Source organism: Montipora capricornis, chromosome 8 (genome assembly GCF_036669925.1).
Source record: "Montipora capricornis isolate CH-2021 chromosome 8, ASM3666992v2, whole genome shotgun sequence".
Taxonomy (NCBI): domain Eukaryota; kingdom Metazoa; phylum Cnidaria; class Anthozoa; order Scleractinia; family Acroporidae; genus Montipora; species Montipora capricornis.
The window spans coordinates 12,194,651-12,211,789 of NC_090890.1; the positions used below are offsets into that span (position 1 = coordinate 12,194,651).

At 38.5% G+C, this 17,139-nt stretch overlaps 1 long non-coding RNA gene across 1 annotated transcript; it reads left to right on the forward strand.

Moving 5' to 3' along the window:
• The first annotated feature begins 9,135 nt into the window (after positions 1-9,135).
• Positions 9,136-16,667, forward strand: LOC138014494 (uncharacterized). Its single transcript, XR_011125318.1, has 3 exons — positions 9,136-9,281; positions 16,237-16,497; positions 16,587-16,667. It is a non-coding gene; the product is annotated as an uncharacterized lncRNA (long non-coding RNA).
• Positions 16,668-17,139: the final 472 nt, after the last annotated feature.

The following is a 17,139-nucleotide window of genomic DNA, read 5'->3' on the forward strand; positions in this document are numbered from 1 at the left end:
AATTCTCAAAAAGACAAAGTTCACCAAACTAGACCAAACGAGTAAACCCAAAGTTTTCCTGCCTTTTTAGAGGTTTATGGCAAAACTTTCATTAAAGTTTCTTTCATTAACGCTTTTATTCCAGCTAAGTAAAGGTTCCCGAGTTACTGTTTCGTTGCAAAAGCGCTTCCCGGCGGCTCTGACATAATTTCAATGAAAGTAATGGACGGCCGATTACATTTTTAGGGGTTGAAAAAAAAAAAAAAAACCAAAAAAAGAAAATTTTTTCTCAAGAGTAATATGCGAAAGAGGTAATAATTTGCCGTTTTTTTCAGTTTGTATTACTATTCTACAATGCTTCTTGTTATTTATTCCTGGGATACTCTTCTGACGTTTTGCTGTCGCAATATACATTTAATCAACTAAACCCGAGGGCTGCAATGAACATAACTTACAAATGCAAGGAGCTGTAATTTAGAATACGAACCGAGAAAATGAGGTAATTAACAGATACATATCATATTATTACATCACTAGGCCTCTAAATGAAGCAACAAGAGCAAAATTGGAAATAGGCCATTTTCGAAATATCAAATATTCAGCTTGATAGTGAGGCGGTGAGGGCAGCAATAGAAACAATAGAAACACGTTGGAATGAATGTGAAAAGTATTAACATACAATCCACTTTCCTTTGTTTGTGTCCTCACCGCCTCACTATCAAGCTGAATTTTAATATATCGTAAAAGGCCTTTTGGAGAAGACCGTGCTGTCCGTGCTGTTGAATGCGGTCCGCTAAACTGACCAATCACAGCCTTCTTAAGTTCTATCCAATAGATATGATAAAACTAATTACTATTCCGTTCGTATTGTTAGCACAGAACACCAAAAGTTGAAATTGACGAAGCAAATTATAAGGGTTGTCAAATTGAATGATGTAACTGTCTTGTAATGCAAAAACAACGCTTTAACCTTTGGCAAATAAAAAATATAAATATATGTTACTCTGGTGTTTGAAATATAAACTATGTACAATAAAAAACGTTTTCCGACGTTTCGGTTGTATTCAACAACCTTCATCAGGGAAAGTGAAAGATAAAATTTACACGAAAGCTAAGATATAAACCAAAGCGCTAATTAAGAATTCTAAAGTCAGTATCATTTTTTCTTTTCTGCAATAGTCAAATGCAAGTACTCCTTGGGGAGTAGTGCTCCATCGTCTCACTTGAGGGGGTCGTTAGCACAGTTTATTTCCCAAGCCTCAAGAATTTTCCTTTGTCGCCAGTTATTGTTAGTTCTGAGAATAGTGGCCTCATTCCAAGCGATGTCATTATTTGTTTTTATAACGTGGTCCGCAAGTGCTGATTTTTCTTTTTGTAGCCGTGCGACGGCCTTTTGATGCTCGCCTTTTCTAGTTGTAAATTTTCTTTGCGTTTCTCCGACGTAATTCTTGCTACAAACTGCGCAGGGGATGTCATACACGAGATCTCGAATTTCTCCTTTGCCCATTTCGTCTTTCGGCTTTGGAAATATCTGGCCAATTGTCTTGTAGGGTTTAAAAGTCACTTTGATACCATGATTGTCCAAAACTCTCTTTATGGGTTCGGAAGTTCCGCTAACGTATGGTATTGTGCAATATTTCTCTTCCGACTCTGCACCAGTTAATGGGTGGTTTAATGGAGGTTTAGGTTTGCTGGCATTCAAGATAAAGCGTTTAGGGTATCCATTTGATTGTAATGTGGACATTATTCTTTGTCTTTCCTTGTTTCGGTCGGATTTTGTTGAGGGAATTCTCTCGGCCTGACCATTAATGTACTTGTTTCGACGTCGTTTCATTGTTTACATCGATTCCGGTGGACGTAGCTATTAGTGTTGCTCACAATCGCCTGATTAACGACGAAAATTTACAAGACAGGACAGCCATACCAATTCCTGACATTATCAAATCCCTTGACTTTTGCCTGTCAACTACCAATTTTCAGTATGACCACAAGCGTTTAGCGTTTCCGCTATAATGGCAAACATGGTCATGGAAGACCTTGAAGAAAGAGCACTAGCTTCACTAACCAATCCACCTTTGTTTTGGAAGAGATTTGTGGACGACGTGATTACAACCGCAAAATCTGGAAGTACACAGACCTTTCTGGAACATTTGAACTCAGTTGAACCTTGCATTACTTTCACAATTGAACGTGAAAACGAGAGTAAAATTGCCTTTCTTGACACCATGGTTCATCACCAGGAAGACGGAAAATTAATCACCACCGTCTACCGGAAACCCACCCACACTGATCGCTACCTGTCATATTTATCGCACCGTCCCAGTATGCACAAGCGAGCCGTGGTCAAATCATTAATGGATCGGGCCAAGAGAATTCCCTCAACAAAATCCGACCGAAACAAGGAAAAACAAAGAATAGTGTCCACATTACAATCAAATGGATACCCCAAACGCTTTATCTTGAATGCCAGCAAACCTAAACCTCCATTAAACCACCCATTAACTGGTGCAGAGTCGGAAGAGAAATATTGCACAATACCATACGTTAGCGGGACTTCCGAACCCATAAAGAGAGTTTTGGACAATCATGGTATCAAAGTGACTTTTAAACCCTACAAGACAATTGGCCAGATATTTCCAAAGCCGAAAGACGAAATGGGCAAAGAAGAAATTCGAGATCTCGTGTATGACATTCCCTGCGCAGTTTGTAGCAAGAATTACGTCGGAGAAACGCAAAGAAAATTTACAACTAGAAAAGGCGAGCATCAAAAGGCCGTCGCACGGCTACAAAAAGAAAAATCAGCACTTGCGGACCACGTTATAAAAACAAATCATGACATCGCTTGGAATGAGGCCACTATTCTTAGAACTAACAATAACTGGCGACAAAGGAAAATTCTTGAGGCTTGGGAAATAAACTGTGCTAAAGACCCCCTCAACCGAGACGATGGAGCACTACTCCCCAAGGAGTACTTGCATTTGACTATTGCAGAAAAGAAAAAATGACACTAACTTTAGAATTTTTAATTAGCGCTTTGGTTTATATCTTAGCTTTCGTGTAAATTTTATCTTTCACTTCCCCTGATGAAGGTTGTTGAATACAACCGAAACGTCGGAAAACGTTTTTTATTGTACATAATTTATATTTCAAACACCAGAGTAACATATATTTATATTTTTTTATTTGCCAATGGATCCACCTGGTGACAAACCCAGTTTTAAACGCTTTAACCATTGTTTATTACATCCATTTAGAAAACACTGCTGATCCTTTCAATCTGATTTGATCTCAGCAGTGTGATTTATTCGCATTGCTCTAAATCGCACCATTTCCCCAGCCAATGAGAAAGGAACACTAAAACAAAACTGCCAATCAGATTTAAAGGCTTTTTTAAGGTAACCAATCAAATTGCAGGAAAATGAAAGACAAAGAAAACCATTGTGTGGCGAATTTTGCAACTTTTGTTCCCAACTGGATCAACAAAATGTTGGTACTGACTATAGTCCTGTATTTTAGCTATAATTAATGATTGTATGATTTCTAAATGAATGCAATAAAGTGGTAATTGAACTTCGTGTCGTGCAATTTTGGTCTGAAATCATACTGGTGATTTGAAAACACGTGTATGATTTCAGACCAAATTGCACTCCACTCAGTTCAATTCCATTATAAAGAAACCTCAAAACAAGACTTCCTGTATTCATGCTCAATCCAAATAACATACAGTAGTTCAACCGTCTCTTAGATTTGTTGCATTTTAACTAATCTCAAAAACGGCAGAAAAACGTTCTCTGGCTTAGAATATCAAAAGACACAATTTTTAGACGACCTGAACTGCAGTTTTCATCCCGACTGCGGCCACTCTTTTTCAAGTTAAGATCTGCATTCAAATTTCTGGCTTATGAATAATTGATCATTGTAGTACCTTTTTCATGCCATCTCCGTCATGACATGTGTCCGACTTAAATAACGTTCTATTTACAGTAGTTTTCTGCTGACAGCCCCATCTGGGGCTCGGATGATTATACTTAATACCTTTCATGTATTTCTCACATTACTCGCTTGGGTGGTTGGTTGGTTGCATCTCTGATATGCCGTAAATTAAAGTGACTGCGTGATGCATGCGCGATGAAGTTAAGACGGGGGTACACCCGAAAGCCGTTTTCACGCCCCTTAAAAGCAGCTCAATGGAAATATCTCGTTCGCGTTTCAAGTAATACAAAAACCTAAGCTCATAACACAAATCAATGTTTTGGGGTGTTTTGTAAATTTATTGGCGATGTTTAGGTATATTTGGGAGAAGATAGTTTTTCTCAAAAGAGTAGTAAAATGTTGAGAAATAAGAAATCGTTCAGATTTGATGTAGTTTAAAAATTATAACTTGAAGTTAAAAATTGATATATGGACACCCAAACAGTCCCCTGCCAACCTGGTGTGCTCTTGGGTTGGGGGCAACTTCGCAACTGTCTGTTAGTGTTCCAAAAATAATTTTCTTTCTTTTATCCCTTCTTTAAAACCTCTTAAAATGCCATTCAAATTCACGTGTACCCCCACTTTCAGCATTCTATTTAACAAACGAAAACTCGAGATCTTTTTCTTCTTCTTCTCAGTCAAGGAAACGGGACTCATTATTGTGTAAACGGAGTGGACAACTTTCATTGCGTTTGTTTATCAATAATAGCAATTTCTAAGTTTAATTGAAAATATTGAATGAAATGTAAACGTAAATGCCCGTAAACGATTAAAATGACAACTTAAAATAGGTTTTTAAGGGTTTTGTTCTGTAACCCAGCTGGATTCAGTGTTCAAGGAAAGAAAAACATAAAAAAAAAAAGAAAACTGCGCCGAAAATAAGTTTTGGCCTCAAAAATTGTTTTAAGATTCATTTGCCAATTATGCCACTTTTACCATTGGTTTGTAGATCTTACTCACAGTGACTGCAAACGCTCTGTGAAGTTTTTTCCACCACGGGAAGGTCACCGCTTAAAAGGTCACGTTTTTAGGAATTTCACCATCGACAAATACGCTACACCCTGTGAACAAGAATGCGTTATGGATCGCAAATGTGTTTCCATCAACATTGGCCCAACAATGATGGACAAAACTATCTGTGAGCTAAGTGATTCAGATCATAACCAGCACTTAAATGATCTTAAGTCAAGTTCCAGGTGGACATACGGATTCACTGAGGTATGAAAATGATATGATTAAACGAGTTTAACGATGTTGGGTAAGTATTTAAGCCTTTAGACAATGGTAACCATCGATGTCAGCTCTTTACTTCCCTTTTTTCGCAAAGGTATCCCTCCCCTTTACACTTTACATGCACATGTCAACATTTTGCGTGCTTATTCCGACTTTTCCAGCTTAGAGCACAAGTTCTTTACACGACAACTAAGCTAGCTAAGATCTACTTGCAATTAGCAATCCTTTAAGCATTTCAATCAACATTTTAAGTGATTTTAAAATCTTAGAATACAAAAGCGATGCGAGAATTTTTTTTCTGTTTACTCGCCAAAATTGCAAAGCTAACGGTCGAAACAGCCGTTAATTTTATATTTGTCATACGAAATGATCAGTTTGCCAACTTTTGTGGTAAATTTTTGTTTATGTCTTCAATTGCAAGTTAAGGAAACCGGAATTTAAAGTTGCAATAAAGAAAGTTAGTGAGTGGTCGAAATGCAATACCATGACTCCTGAGTAGAAAATTAATCCGATTTAAGCGACATCTCTTAATATGTTCAGATACCATAATAGCATGACATAGCTTACTTATAGCCAACATAACATTGTTTTTAAGTCACTGACTCTCGCCCTACAACGGAATGTGTGACCATGCCGGCACTGTTTCTGGTGGTCCCTCCTTTATTGCTACCGCAGTGAGTGGGCGCAAGGAATTGTGGTTATGCGAGAATAGAGGAATTAAGATGCGCGGTAAGATCTTGGCACATAGAGGATTAGAACAGCTCCTGGTCCTGCTAGCAGAGGTCTCTGTTTTCTTTTGCGTTCACTGGGATGACGCAAAGCTTAAAGAAAAGAGGCCTCTGCTAACAGGGATTTAGAACAAGTTTGCAGCCTGCTCTTTTTTTTTTTTTGTCTTCTGGTTCATTTTCGTTTCTTTGATGCTTCTTTTATCCGTTTATATAAACTTCATCGCAGCTTCGTGAAATAGTATTTTAGTCGCACGAAAAGTAGAATTAATAACCACAGCACTTTGCGCTTCAAAAAGAAGTTCAAGTGAACTCGGAAATGATCAACACGCTCTATGATCTATGCCAATGTTACTCTATTCCCTTTTTTCCTTGAATCTTTCTGGGTTTGATATTTTACTCTAGTAACCCATGTCCTCTTACGGAAATGACTATATACGTTGTACAGTGTCCTCAGAAAGGATGAGTAACATGATAAGTTTTACCAACTTACCTTTTTAAAGCAAACAGATCGCCGCTGCACCTTTTGCAAACGCGAGAAGCAAACATTAAACCCCTTCTTAGTCTCTTGCAACAAAACTGCCTCCTTCTGGATTCAGTTTCAAATTTGGTGGTGAAAAACACAAGGACAGATCTTGTTAAATTCAAGTAAAGTCGTATGCGGTTGCTACGTTAGGTCGACTAATGGGCAGGTACTAAATTGCTGTATTCTTGCAGCAAAATAGTATATATTTTTGCGCTGGTGGGGGGGGGGGGGATGAGCTTTGTTTTCGGAATGTTCCTTTGCAGCTGCATCAAAGACTCGTCATTCTAAAAGAGATTGCTACTGCTAAAAATTCACTAACAATGTTTTTCGAAAGAGTACTTTTCTTCTCTAAGGAGTTTCTTTATTTTTTATTTGTTCTATCTCTGTTCTCTTTCTCTTCCGGAAGCATTGTAACACGTATAACACGCAGAGAAACGACGTAATCTGCAGGTTGTAATCTTGCGTCTGTAAACACCAATATGGGTACTTCATGTTATTCTTTTCATTTTGTATTTATGTATTATCTTCTTTCATCTACGATGAGAAAGACTACGAGTAGCTTCACAAAATGAATAAAACCTTTGCCCGACTTTGGGCGCCATGTTAAAAAAAAAAAACAAACAAACAAAGAAACAGATCGCACTTACTTACGATTCGGAGTCTTCTCAAGGGCAGAGTATATAGTTTCAATCATTCGCATGAATCATAGTTCTTGGCGCTTATTAACACCATCTCAAGAAGTACATGTTTGTTTTATTTCTTTTCTCGAGAGGGGTCCAGTCTGGGGGTCCACGTTTTGTAAGACGTTTAAAAAAAACCTCCCTTCAATAGACCTTTTCACGGTTTCACTGACGCCATCTTGATTCGGAGCAAAACGCGGCTTAAATTATCAGTGACTGTATGAGATTTTGGCCGAATTCAAAAGTTTTATTAATATCATTCACTCAACGGAAAATTAGATCGTTGCACAAGGCACATCGTTTCAAAACTGGATATTAGAAATCTTCTCATGTCGCTTCAAATTTCGATGGAATTTGCCTAATTTTCTTTACAAGGATTTATGTGAACTTACAAGCTTCGTTTACTGTCGTTATAGCTTGATTCTGATCATCATACTTCACGAAAATATTTTCAAAAAAAGTGATTCAGTTGTTACGAGGTATTCTCGCTATCCAAAATCGTCAGACTTTAAAGGATTTATAATGGTTCAAATTTGGCAAAACTCCCATACATTCACTGTTACACTAATCTCAGCCGTGTTTGCTTCCCCAAACAATATGGCGTCAGAAACGAAAAGTTCTATTCCATGCACGAACAGTCGCGTTAAATTACGGCACGCATAATTTAAAATCTCCCTTTCCCTCGGGAGCATTTCTACCATTTAGGTAAACCAGTCTATTTGGTTTCCCCGAATATGAGTAGACAAGGTTATGTGGTGGGTAGATGTATCGATTTCCTTCGTCCGTATTTACTTTTCCATATTTTCTCCCTCAGAATCCTTGCAGCAATAATCCTTGCCTCAACGGCGGAAAGTGTTTTATGGGTTATACCGACAGGAAGTACGTATGTGAATGTTTGCCAGGATCTACAGGAGAACACTGTGAAAAAGGTAGACATGAGAAACGTTTTGCTTCTATTTGCTGTTCGTTGTTATGGGAGGGGACGGTAGATTAAAAACAATCGAGAGGATACAAAATATGCTCAAACAGAGTCGACTTTGAGTGGATGATAAAAACACAGCTTGTGACTTCTAAAAGGACTTCGATAGAAATTCCTTATACCCAGAAATCTTTGATGTAACGTATTCTTTGCCCAATTTCCCCGCACAGGACCCTTTTCGGTAGAAGACAATCCAAATAAGAGGATTGTATTCAAAATGTCCTAATATTTCACACTTCCCTTTCGAAAATACGTTCAAACCTTGATGTTGTTTTGCCATCAGAAATGACTTAAATGCAGACGTTTGATGACTGAATTATTGTAAAACTCCCCGAAGAAGTCTACGTTAGCTAGACGAAACGCGTAGGAGAATAAACGAGTTTCACAAATACAGTTCGCAGAGTGCTGCTCTCTCGTTTAGTTTTTTTCAACTATTTTTTTAATTGCGGGTGCGATGAAGGGACAGTCGTAATTTTCCATTTATTTTGTCCTCTGAAAAGGAAACATGAAGAAAACAGGGAGGACTAATACCAGACAATTTTAAATTAAACGAAACGTGATTCCACTTTAATTCTCTTATTGACGACTTGATTCCTCTGCTGTAAAAAATCACTGTAGTGTCGTTCTCTTTGTTTCAGTTCATCCTCGTGTGTCACTCAATCCGGGACCCCTTTACGCGATTGAAGGAAGCAATGTCACCTTTCCAGCCTGTAACGCGACTGGCCAACCTCCACCAAAGGTTATTTGGAAAAATGCAACCGTTCAGTTATCCAAGAGTTGGAGGGTGTGGTACAATGACAGCACGCTGCGAATTTTACAAGTTCGTAAAGAAGACTCGAGTTCTTACAGTTGTTCAGCAAGAAATATTTTGGGGAGCGTTGAGAAGAAAACGTCGCTGGTGGTGGTTTCTCCTCTACAGTTCACTGTAAAACCCCCCTCCAAGATTGTTGGGATTTTGGGCGGCAATATGACACTGAATTGCAGCGCTTCTGGTGATCCTGAACCAATCATCATCTGGAAAAAACAAGGAGGTCAGATACCAGTTGGGCGGAGACTGCAGATAAATGGTGCGTTAGTTCTTGCAAATCTAACACTGAATGACACAGGAAATTACTCTTGCGTTATTACAAGTGCCAGACTGTTTCAAGAAATTGAAACTGTGACAAGTTTGGAAGTAAATGAAAATGGTGAGTCGATTTTAAAAGTTGTGTTACATCTAAACGAAAATATCATGCCAACATAAAATTAAGGTTTCCATGCCGCGATTAATAGTTCTGAATTTCATCATTAATAAAGTGAAGCAGAAAGTTGGACCGGCGTGGAGAAGTGGGTTCTGCGAAAAACTCTGTTGCACAGACTTGCAATTGGTTCGAATAATTTCCCGAAGTACGTCAAATCCACGTTCCAGAATGCCTTCACTGATGAAATACATCTTCAGACATTCTGAGTGGATGCTTTCTAAGATGTTTATGATGTCGTCGTTTATTACACTTAAGCCAGCGGGCTAAAACCCAATGTTAAGTGGCTAAGAAGTCAAGATAGGCTCCCCTCAGGGCCATGAGTGTTGAACGACTTGAATTAACGCCTATCTGAGATTGAGAAAGACTTAAGAGATTTCAGCAACACTGAACATTTCCGGTGCAATAATTTTGTCAGACAATGTTAATGCACTTTTGTGGTTGTGTAAATGCTAGCCGACGATTCAAACTATCTGATTTGTTCCTAAGATTCTGTGAAATTAAACATGTATCTGGTTCTGAGCATCAGAGTTACAGTCTCATTCTCTAGGAAGTCCAGCCCTTTTTACCGGTGTAGAGAAATTAGGTCCCATCTACTCTTGGATTTTTTGCGAAAAACTCTGCCGAACAGAAGTTGCGTAGGGTTGAAATATTAAACTGCCCGAAGTACACCAAATCCACGTTGCACAATGCCTGCACAGATGACATCCTCAGACCTGCGTGAATACTGTGCACGATGTTTATGATGCCGTTGTTTATCACAGAAATGTCCACCCAAGTGGTGTTATCGTAGTTGCAAGCGAGAAAAGCGCCTCTCAGGGCCATGAGTGTTCAACTTCTTGAACTAATGACCGTTTTTTTGGGTTTGATGAAGTTTTAACAACAAATAAACACATCCGGTGCAATGCTGTGGTCAGACAGTGTTGATGCGTAATGCTGACCCTAACCGACGATTTAAACTATCTGATTCTGATTCGCTGCAAAAAGTAAAATCAAAGTGCCACTGTCGTTACTCGTGGATATGAAAATTACCGCGATTGTTTAAAATTGGCAGGCTGAAGTTTTCTTTATGCACTAGTCACAATAGTCAGTGTGATATAACAGCTGGATAATTGTGTAACAGCACGGGGAGCTCTCACGTGCAACTAGATACCCAAAAAATGCATGTATGTGAGGTGATCGCCTTTGCTAGAATTTAACTCTCTAAAATAAGTCTACCATTTCTCCAATTAGGCTTAAGATTACTCTTTAACACATCCTCTATAAAGAGCTGTACCATGTGTTCAAAGTTCCTAGCACAGGTGACAGGGTTATTTTGACTAAGGTCTGATTTTTGTTGCCAGGTTAGACAAGTAGAGCAGATCCATTCGCAGTATTATTAACACTTTTTGTGCCAGTTATACATTCCTCCAACAAACCTTGCGAATATTCATCACTATATTTGATATTATTACACTTAGAGACACGATCTGAACCCGGCTGATCACAGCAAGTGCATATATATTCAGGGCCATGTGTTATCTTATCACGAAAAGACTGAATCACTTTTGACATGGAATGTCTAATAGAGTCTTGACCTTGACAAATTTCAGTTTGGTTTAGCCTTGAGCTCTGCATAGCTTTCCTTAAATGGCTCAAATGGCTCTATGCTTTTCTGTTAAGCTCACTGATATGTTCTGGATTGGAAGTTTTAACCTTGTGAAATGTTTGTTTTTCATACACCCTTGCTGCTTCAATATTTTCAGATCTTTCCTGGCGTTTTGCATTGTTTTTCTTTCCCCGAATTCTTTATTTTGTCTCTTCCGCTTGATAGATTCTCTCGTATAAGCTCTTTATGCCACTGCTTTGTAGAAATTATTACCGACACTCATATCATTTTTGGCCACGGTTAATTAATCGATTATTACCTCTGAATAATTGTTGACATTGGTAACATTGCTAATTTCATAACCTGAAATACTGTCATTATAATAATCTAACTGAACTGCTGAAACATGGTGTCTTTCATCTAGTAGTCCAATGTTAATAACAGTAATTCCTCTTATAGGACTTATAACAGTTACTGGTGCCCACCCCTCAATGGATTCATTTATACGTACTGTAACATTTAATACATCGGAAACTGCTTGTGCAATAAGTGCATCACACCGTGTGTGTTGCTAAGACAACACACCCACAATTGCTCTGTAATGGGTCCAATAAATGTTTGACGGTTGTTTCTGATATATTCAACTCCAGCAGCATGCACGTTCATGTGATAGGAAGGATGATTGTATAACTGGTGGGCAACAACAGAAGACAAGACGCATGAAGGATTTCTCAGTACTGTATGTGTACTCGTTCAATGAGCAAAAGGGCCTGGGTTCGATTCAATGTCTCCTGATATCAATAGCTTTTCTCTTGATAGACAAAAGCTCTCATTTTGAGAAAAAACCGGAAGTTGCGTGCAAGTGAGGCTTAATAGCCCTCGCGGCAGGAAAAATGTCGGACAAAACAAACGAGAACGGGGTTGTGGGCAAATTTAAAGGTACTTTAGCCGTGCAAATTGTGAGCAAGGGTAAAACAAAATGTTCAGAAAATGTTATACAGCTGCAAACTGTAATAACCGAAGTGAAAATCGACCCGATTTATGGTTTCGTGCGTTTCCATCGGACACACAACAACTGAAGAAGTGGGAAATTGGTATGAAAAGAGATGGCTTCTTTGCCACGGTAGGAAACAGGTTCTGTTTTTCTGAACACTTCTTGCCGACGGATTTTAAAAGGACTCTGACTGGTCAAAGACGAGACTTAAAGCGTACCATCGTTCTTTCCTTGGACAAAAGTGGATGAAGTGGATGAAGGATCGCTTTGTAGAGCGAAAAGGCTGAACTTGAGATGTGAGAAATATGAAGGGATAATAAGGGCCGAGAGTGCTCATGAATATAAAGACCAGGAAGAAATTGCGGAAGATTTCCAAAAAGATTCCGTTGTATTCGGTCCACCAACACTCGACAAGTCGATTGAAGAAATAAAGATGGAAAATGGAAAGCTGCTTCAAGAATTACAAGATTTTAACGCAAAGGAGAGGATTTCCAAGTTTGGTCTAAAAAGATTTTCTAGTAGTAATGAAGATATAAAATTTTATACTGGATTTCCAGACTATGTAACTTTATCAGAGTTCTGAAAATATGTAGAGCCTAATGCCCCTAAATTAACTTGTTTCAGTTTTGTACGTGATAATACTGATTCTATTAATTTTGAAGATAAATTTCCTTTCATGGCAGGGAAAGAAAAGAGTTTGCAACCGATTAATGAGTTTTGACTTTTTTGTTACCTGTTCAAGACTTGGTTTATTTCAGCGTTATCTCGCGTTTAGGTTCAGTATTTGAGAGCAAGTTGTTTCAGATATAACTATAAAATGGGCTAATTACCTTTATTTGATGCGAGGAAGCTTACTTATATGGTCTTCTTAAGAGCAGATTAAACAACATCTACCTTACGTTTTTTAGGGCGAGTTTCAAAACATAAGATGCAAAATAGACTGCACAGAAATAAAATGCCAGATTCCTCAAGACCTTGAGTGAACTTTATTCTGAAAACAAGTCCTTCAACACCTTCAAAGGTCTTGTAGGAATTTCCACAAATGTTTGGATTACATTTGTAACTAGTTTCTATGGAGGAAGTATACCTGACAAGGAGATTGTAGAAAACAATTTTTGTTGTTGCTTTGCTGGATCAACATGATCTGATTATGGCTGATCGTGGTAACACTTTTCATTCCTCCTAAATGACAAAGTAAATCTGAACAGGTCTCCAAGAAAAGACTGTTGTAAGACTATGAGGATTGCCAATTTAACGTCAAAAGGGCCATTAGGAGAATCAAAGGATGGCACTTCTTTGATAACACATTTCCTTAGAAAATCACAGTGTTGGTGGACCGAATACAACAGAATCGTTTTGGAAATCTTCCGCAATTTCTTCCTGATATTTATATTCATGAGCGCTCTCGGCTCTTGTTATCCCTTCAGACTTCTCACATCTCAACTTTAGGCTTTTTTCTCTACAAAGCGATCCTTCATCCACTTTTGTCCAAGGAAAGAACGATGGTACGCTTTAAGTCTCGTCTTTGACCAGTCAGATTCCGTTTAAAATCCGTCGGCAAGAAGTGTTCAGGAAAACAGAACCTGTTTCCTGCCGTGGAAAAGAAGCCATCTCCTCTTTTCATACGAATTTCCCCCTTCTTCAGTTGTTGTGTGTCCGATGGAAATGCACGAAACCATAAATCGGGTCGATTTTCATTTCGGTTATTACAGTTTGCAGCTGTATAACATTTGTGAACATTTTTTTTTACCCTTGCTCACAATTTGCATTTGCAAAGTACCTTTAAATTTGCCCACAACCCCGTTCTTTACCCCTGGTCTGCAGTCTGCGTTTTGCATTGACCGGTTTAGCAGTCCTGCGGGTAATAAGATAAAAACGATGATTAGAATCTCCTACTCTCGAAGATTTGTTATGTCTGAGTTGCGGTCTAGGTCTAGACATTCCTACTGCAATATAATATTATTTTCCAAAGGCAAGAGATAAACACTTTCTCAACTCAGACGAGCTCGGCACTTTCTTCTTTAAATAATGCACCATACACTGTGTAATTACCTTGTCTTTATGATACAAGCTCGACGTTTTCTTATAAGGAATTCTGGAAGGTTCTCTGTCCCAGGGAGCATGTTTGCATTTGCGAACGGCCTCAGCCCTTGCTCTATCGGAGGAGATTGGTACGGATTAGTCATCAGTTTTCCTTACATAATCAATGACCGAGTCTTTCGACAGTTCGTCATTATGGTCCGCCACACAAGTACTAGTGTCTGGAAGCGTGGGTTGCTTGGTTGCCTCACTGTTTTTCATGTCACTGATGTTGTCCAAGTTGGCTTCATATGGCTTTGATTACACTTCGTGATAGCTTTGATAAACTTTGGTATACTTTGATAGCTTCGATGCCACTCTCCAAATGGAAGTCACCTTCCAAATGGAATTTATTAATGCCCCGTGAGGTTTAATAGGGGATCGACAGAGACTGTCTTCTCACGATGTGTCTATCGATTCCATTTCGGCATGTCTTTAAAAAGTCCTCGCGTTGATGAGTGAAAGGCGGTGCACAATTAATTGCACCAATGTGTACTTGTTCAGAATCTTTTGCGTCACCTTCGAAGAACACCATTTCTTTCGCAGTTTCTTGCTTTTAATGCAGCGGAAGGTGCTCAAACCAAACAGCAATGGCGGCTCACAACCTAGCGAACAGGAAGTCACAGCTTTCTAAGCTGTGTTGTGATTAGATCGAACTTCCGGTTACGCAGAAGTGACAAATTTGCATAAAGATTCTCACCAAAACTCGTGGATAAATGCACGAGTAAAAATCCAACGTTTTACCGACTCAGTATTCTTCTGTAAGTCCATCCCCTTTTCACGTTTTATAAAAGTTGACTTAAGTCCGCCAAAACACTTTACAGGTTACGTTTATTTGCTCACAGCTATCAAGAACAACAAGAACTATCAGACGTGCTTACAAAGAGCTACAACAAGTTGCAAAAATAGTGGAGACATTTCACCTTCTTGGGGCGTTATCAGTGTACCTATTATCTCTCACACTGCAGCCCCCCTCCCCCCCTTATCAGTGTTGGTAGCAAGACAAAATATTGAAAACTTAAACAATCAACATTGAAAAGAGAGGGGAGGGGAAGTATTGGAAGCTAGAAAGGGTGTTTTTTAATGAAAGGTTCTCAACAATTTTGCAACTTGTTGTAGTAACTAAGTCAGAATCACCTAGTAAAACACTTCATACAAGTTGAAACTGTTTTCTGTTGATCAGTGAAGATTTGATAGTTTCGAAAGGAGCCGGGGCTTGAAGACTTTCAACACTGTCTATTTGCCATTTGCATCACTCTCCCCTTTTTCGCTATCAGTGTCAAATTCGTTGTCTTTCAAGTCTTCACTCTCCTGTCCCTCGCGTAAGGGACGAGTAGATGGCCTAGTCCTATGTACCGTCCAAAACGTTTGAGATTCCACAGGTCTTCTGCAAGATTCAACAGCTCAATCTCCGCTTGGTTCTCTTGCAATGTCTCACTCATCCACCGAACGTAAAGAGCACCATTTTCTTCCAAGTGGGAGTGTGCGTATACCCGAACGGGGTCGCTAATCATGTACGCCGAAGGGCGAAGGGCTTGTTCACCTAACGAGCGGCTGAAATTAACACAAATTTTCGTTTTCGTTCGAGTCGATAAGGTAAAAGTTGCACTTTTACCAGAATGTGATATTTACGTTGTTTTGAATTTGTTTGGTATAGTTTATATGTTCAAAGTTTATGAACAGTTTCAAGTTTTAATAATATCGGAAAACCAATATCAATAGTGTTGAGGTTAATGGTCCGAACAAATGTGCTCTCATTAGCACTTAATCATTATCAACTCAACAGGAATTTGCATCTCTTTTCTTTATTTGAAAACATATTTTGTTCTTTTAGATGTTAGCATTTAAAATTTGAACAATCACAAGGTAGTTTTGTATCTCGCTGTCACAAAATAATTTATAAATTCAAAAATTTTAATCACAGCTCAATGTTCTTCTTCAACTATGCCGCGCCTTTCCAGTCAATATTCAAAGAGCTTTATTGTGTAATGCATCTATTACATTTCTGTGCCGTTATTTTTATTTCCTTTCTATATGTTTTTTTTTATTTTGCTGTGATTTATTTATATCTCTTCCCATTAATTGAAATATAAGTGTTAAGCACATTTTTTTTGTTCTCTTTATTTTATAGTGTTCTATACATGTATTTATATTTGTGCTGTAAATTTTTTTCGTTCTAATTAAGTATGCAACATGTGATCGCATTACATTGTTCATACTTACCTTTCTTTTTTCTTTTTTAGCGGGCGCCCTCAGCTCATCGAGTATTCTTGACAACCTCGATGGCAAGTACCTCAACAAGATGAATTATTTCCTAGCTCCAGTCCTCCAGAGTCCATCCCACAGCAGGTTTGTGAAGTGTTGGCGCGCTAAGACAGATGGCTGGGCTGTATCCACCTTCCACCGCAACTGTGATGGAAAGGGTCCCACTGTTACAATAATCGAAGTTGGCAGGTACATATTTGGCGGATACACTAACGTATCTTGGTCCAGCCCTCCTCAAGGTAAGAATCCTTTGTTTATTTATGTTTATTTAAAGGGATAGTGTCACATTATTGTTCACTGAATCCAATCATACATATTTGTATCAAAGGAAAATTGGGGACCTATTGTTACAATAATCGAAGTTGGCAGCTACATATTTGGTGGATACACTGACGTATCTTGGTTGAGTAAGTAATAGAAGATTAGTCTGTGCATACTATTTAAATGATGACAATAATTTCTCGCGTTAACGTTTTTTTTCAAAAATTTACTCATTTCCTGAAGTTTTAGGCCTGGAGAAATTATTGCAAGATTCGTAATATTCATCTTTACGTCATATAATTCAACAACTAAATTTACTTAAATATGTGTAATAGAGAAACCACAACCCAGTAAAACGCGACACTAAGCAACAATCTTTCCTGGAGCATATTCTTAGACGAATAAAAGTGTCACCAAAATATAAAATTAGACAAAGGTTACTTACCTGCAGGATGATTGTGATTCTCCTAGTATAATGCGTAGCACCAGGGGTTCAGGTTTCATTTTCCTCGGCTTGGTACTAGTTCATCACGGTTCAAAGACCTTTGTTATGCAAATTAAGTATAGTATAAAAGGACCATGTGGCCTTTCACAACTTGCCTTTTAGAGCGTGTAACATT